The sequence below is a fragment of the Chionomys nivalis genome, chromosome 1 (genome assembly GCF_950005125.1).
Source record: "Chionomys nivalis chromosome 1, mChiNiv1.1, whole genome shotgun sequence".
Classification (NCBI taxonomy): Eukaryota; Metazoa; Chordata; class Mammalia; order Rodentia; family Cricetidae; genus Chionomys; species Chionomys nivalis.
In genome coordinates, this window is record NC_080086.1 from 160,362,057 (window position 1) to 160,368,093 (window position 6,037).

The following is a 6,037-nucleotide window of genomic DNA, read 5'->3' on the forward strand; positions in this document are numbered from 1 at the left end:
GCAGGTCGTTATCAGCAATTAATGCTTAGATGTAACATTCCTGATAGGACAATTTAATAACAAAATGGATTTCTCTTAATTCACAGTTTCAAAGGATTCAGTTGATCAGGAGGGGAAAAGCTGGTTGGAATTCATGTCAGTAGCAGCACACGTAAGAAGGCTCTTCATGCCTCAGCAGACCATGCCATGGAAATGTATATCACAGACTCTTCATGCCTCAGAGACCAGAAAACAGAGACATCTTGGGTCAGAACTTTGTCAGGAAATAGCTGCCAGGGCTCATGTCCAAGTAACACAGTTAGAGCAGCTAGGCTCCATCCACCTCCTAAGGGTTCCAGGTCCTCTTAAAGCAGCACCACGAAATGGGGACCAAGTCTTTAGCTATGTGAGCCAGAGTGTAACATTTCATATCCAAATGATATCTATCCAAACTGAATCATGTATGAAGACTTGGTAAAACTGAACAGGCCAATAACAAATACTAATTTGAATAAGCAATGAATAGTTTCTGAACAAAGAAAAGCTCAAAGATGATAACTATGCTACTCAACTTCAGAAAATTTTCATGGGTTTATATTAATTATGCAAAGAAAGGGGCTTTGTTCTGTAATTCATATACATGCACTTAATGTACTTTGATAATATTTTCTTATTACTTTTCTTCCTCCTCCTTTTCTCTAGCTCTTTATGTTAATTTCATCTACCTCTCCCATTCCCCATTCTCCTTCAACATCCTAATAGCCACACCCTTTGTTCCTTTCCTTCCTTCCTCTACCAGATTCACATAGGAGACAAACACGATACTTGTTTCTGTAGGAGTGATTCATTTCCTCTCATACAATGATTTTCACTTTCAGATATTTTTCTAAGAATAGCACAATTTCATTTATTTTCTAGCTAAGTAAAAGTTCTCTGTGTGGATATACCACATTTTCTTTTCCATTATCCACTGGTGGGCGCTGGGCTAATTTCATAATGAGTGTGGATATGTAAATATCTCTATAATAGCTGGCTTTGATTCTTTGGAATATATATAAAAAGAAATAACTCCAAATCTTATCAAATTGATCCAAACAATTGGAAGGGATATCACCCTTCCAAATCTTTCTATCTGCCCCAAATTACTGGGATGCTAAAATCAAATAAGTGCACACCAACAAAAACTAAACTTAGACCAATATCCCTGAAAAACGCAGATTGAAAAAAGAAACATACTAGAATAATTGGATTTAATAGCTTATCTGTTTATGGTCAGTTTATTCCAAGAGTACAAGCTGAGTTTAAAATATGCCAATTAATAAATGTATTTTATCACACCAACAGAACAAGGAACAAAAGCCACAGGTTGTCCCAATTGATGCAAGATAACTGGGTAAAGTTCTTGTAACTGGATATGGGTACAGAGGAAAACCAAGTACAATCGTTTTGCTAACGTAACGCGTCATAAAATGACTGCTAATAACATACTTCCGTACTCATAGGCCAATGCTTCACTCATTCATCTTCAGAGAAGCTTCTTCTTGCAAAATATGGGAACTAACAAAAAGACTCACAACTGGACAGTGTGAAGAGAGACTTTGGAGCACCCACTCCTAAATGGTACTTTTTCATCAAACCCTTCCCTTGGGGGTCCAGAAGCTATCTGGAAGAGGAGGTGGCAAGACAGCAAGAGCCAGAGGTGATGGATGACTGACTCCAAAGAAACCTTGTCTTCCAGACACAACAGGAATGATATATATTTTCTTATAAACTCACAGAGACTGTGTCAACGCACCCACGGCCTGCACAGGTTCAAGCCAGACAAGGTCCCATCACTGAGAATGGAAAGTGTACGCAGGTACCCAGCTCTATCCAAGAAGCTATTTGCAATTGAAACCTACTGGGCCAAGGGAAAAAATCAGGAGTCTCTCAGGTATAAATTATACTTCAGGGTAGGGACAGAGTTCTGTTCTCAGCATCTGTATTGGACCATCAACAATTACTTGTAGCCCAAGCCTCTCTGGCCTCCACAGTCTCTCACAAAATGTGTGTGCATAGTCTCACAGAGACATACACATATGTAAAAATAATTTTTTTCAGAAATGAATGCCATTATGCATTCCCAAAATGGGTACAATGATTGTGTGTCAATTTAAAGTAAGACATAGTTTTAATTTCTGATCTCAAAAGAAAAGCTTTGGCCTTTTCATCACTTAACTATTGTGCTTAATTAAAATTCTACACATACCTATTATTAGATTTGGAAAATTTGAATTTATTTTCTAAGAGATTTTTATGAAAAATCTTTGAATTTAACAAAAATGTATTTGTACAACACCTGAAATCATAAGGCGTTTTTTCTTATATTAAACAGGTGGATATAGTTATGTGTTTTCTGATGTTAAACTAATATTCAGTCCCAATTAGTGTTAATCTAATTAGGCATGTATATTATGAGCTATATAATTACTGTTTACAGTTGTAATGCTGCTCTTTGGACTCTTTGATCTAAATTTACAGGTTAGACAGACCTGTGATCATCATTTTAGTGTTCTGACCATGTTTTGACATCAAACTTATATCCTTCTTCATAAAATAAGTTATGTGGTGTTTCTTACTTTACCTTATTGGGAATGTTTCATAACTTTTAAAATTATTTGTTCTTTGAACTTTTCAAATAGCTCACAAGACACACTCTAGAATTTTGTTTATAATAAATTTTATTTTCATATCAGCTAACATTTTCAGTTCAGTTTTGGAAGCTATGTGTTAAACAACCCATTTATTTTTGTCTGAATTTTCAAATGTTTGGGTTTAAAATCTCTCACAGTGTCTTAACGCTATCCTGCCATCACTGTATCACCTCCCACTTGGCTCCTTTTCCAATTGTAATAGGAATTATCTATGCTTTCCTCACTCCTTCTTTTTTACTTTGCAAAAGTTTTGTTATTTCAAACAACTAATTTGGTGCTTGTTTGTTTTTACTTTCTCCTTAAACTCTCTACCCTCAGTTCCATGCCACTTTTTCTGCTTTGTGAAAGCACTAAGATAATATCATCATTTTATAAGTGCTTTAGATGGTGTCTAGCTTAATTTATTTTCAATATTTTTTCTTCTTAAATATTAACTCTTAGAAGTGTATATTTTCCTCTTCACCTATCTTTTGCACAATAGGGCTCATTCTATGTTCTGTTTCTCTTGAACTACACAGTAAGGGGTCTTTGGTAGAAAGAACCATTGAGAAATCTTCTAGTTGTAGATATGAATTATAAAGTATGGACTGGAGAGATGGCTCAACAGTTCATATGCTTGCCATCCATGTGTGAGAACCTGCAGATCCCATGTCAACACTGGGTGGGCACAGCAGCCTTTATAATGCTTTCTAAGGAACCAGCAGAGCCCATGTCAGCACTGGTTGGACACAGCAGCCCCTATAATGCTTCCTAAGGCACTTGTAGATCCATATCAGGGCTGTGTGGGCATGGTAGCCCCTATAGTGCCTCATAAGGCACAGACAAGGAATCTCCAAACTAATCTAGCTGGAGTAGTTCATTGAGAGACCATGAAATAATGTATATATGAAAGACTGACTGGGGAAAACTCCCAAATTCAACCTCTGACTGTGACATGTATACACACCTGTCCATGTGCACCCTATGAAAACATATACAAACACATATCCACATTAATATGATGAATATGTACGCCACACATGAAAAAGAAAAATAAGACAAAGTTAACTAATTAAAATAAAAACTAGTCCAAATTTAGATTAGACATATGTTTTCATAATTCATTAAAATATGTCCATTCGGTACAAAACACTGAGTGTTGTACAGGTAACAAAAACCATTGAACTCAATAAATTAGGTAGCAGGCATATAGGTCAATGTGTTGGTGGGTAGATTCTAGTAAATGGCCGTTTGACCTATTGACTTTTGGTGAGTTAGTTGTCATGGATGAATCAGCACTCATCCTGGGAATCTTAGAGGGGTCACAGCTAGTCACAGCTAATCTGCCCATGACCTAGACCAGCACATTGTTTTGTGCCTCTCACCCCAGCGACAGCCATCCAACTCACAATTGCCCAATTGGTCCCATATAACTAGTAGAGATATTCCAGTTCCTAATTGAAGATCAAAGAAAAGGAATGGGTCTTCTGAGGAAATTCTTCAATGGAATTTGACCACAATCCCTAAAGTATGTACCTTTAGGTAGTGCCTAAGGAATGGTACTACCAATAGTGTCCTGGTTAGTCCAATATCAATTAACTTCATTAAGGCAGTCCTCTATAGATATGACCACAGGCCAACCCAAGGAGAAATGATATCTGTGTGGGCACAGGATGGACGATCTAGAGATTTTGTACACAAAAAAGGAGGTATGATCATTTTTGAGTCGTATCCTTCTTCCTGCTTCCTCTTGGAAGGTGCTGCTTGGCTTGGAGCTGTGCTTCTTGTGACTCTGTGAGTTATGTCTTGAGGGATCTAAGTCCATAACCCTTGCTGAAGTGACCTGAGCTTTGAGATTTTCCAGCCTCTTCAGTTGCAATGCTAGCTCTAGTTCCAAGAATCAGCTTCTTTCTCTTTAAGCTATTCTTTCCCTGTGTAAGCCAGCAGATCTCTCAAACCACTCGTGGTTACACTATGGTTTATTATATTCTCTATTACTGTAAAAAAATACCCTAAAAGGTGTGGTTTATAAACAAAATATGCTAATTTAGGCTCATAAATTCAGAGGCTGCAGAGTCCAAGATCTAGCAGACAATGGTCAGGGTCTTGTGTTTTTTCACCTTATACTGGAAAGAGGGAAGGACACACTAGACCATATGGAAGAAAACACATGAGAAAAAGTCTCACTTTGTGCAAACCCATCCTCTCAGGAGTCATCTAGACCCAAGAGAGAATTTTCCAAGTTCCTGGGAAAAGGCATAAATCCCTCTTGAAGACCTGATCACCTATTAAGGGCCCATCACTTTTCACTAATATTACATTAGCAATCGGTCTCAATTTAAGTTCTGAGGGGGGAAATCATACACAAACCACAGCATACAGAAAAATGGTGTCATATTGAGCCTATCTATCAGTAAAAGGCATAAGTGTTGGGCTTGGGCTCAGTTGGTAAAACATGTGGCTAGCATGCATGAATCCCTGGGTTTGATTTTCAGTACTGCAAAAAGTGGGTGTAGTGATACATGTCTGTAATATCAGGTCTCAGGAAGTGAAGACAGGAGGATCAGAAGTCCAAGGCCATCATCAGTTAGAGAGTTGAGCCCAGTCTGGGTTAGAGAGCTTGCTTTAAAAATTAAAAAGGAAAGGAGAGGGAGAGAGAGGGAGGGAGGGAGGGAGGGAGGGAGGGAGGGAGGGAGGGAGGGAGGGAGAGAGAGAGAGAGAGAGAGAGAGAGAGAGAGAGAGAGAGACCATATGGAAGTCAGTCAGAGGACAACTCTACAACTCTTGGGGGCCAGTTCACCCCTTCCACTGTATGGGTTCTAGGTACCACACTCAGGTTGTAAAGTTTAATAATGGCAAGCCCCTTAATTCACTTAGCCATCTCACCCACCCTGATAACCAGATTTTAATAGGGATTTGTGCTATGTTGTTAAAACAAATCTTCACACATGCCCTTTCATCCAAGATGTCTACTCCTTGTCCTCCACTTACACATGCTGAAGCTAAGAGATTCCATGGGCCACCTACCCTGTGCATGGCCTCCTGCCCCCTATCATTAGGTAGTGACAACATGTTCCTCTCCCCACATTCTGGACTGGTTCTCTCACACCTATAATTTCTGATAAGATCTCCTATGACCTGAGGAACCAAACACTACACTGCCACCTTCAAGCAAAGCCAGTAGACGGATTTTAAACCTCTCTCGGGATACTTAGCTTTGCTTCTGAAATGATGCTGAATGTGAAGAGTATTCCTTCTAGAACTGGTTGATTGGAAGTATCCATTTCTGGAATGACAAGATGGCTTAACAGTTAAGTCTGCTCTTCCAGAGGTCCCAGATTAAATTCCCAGCACCCACATGGCAGCTCTCAATTGTCTGTAATTCC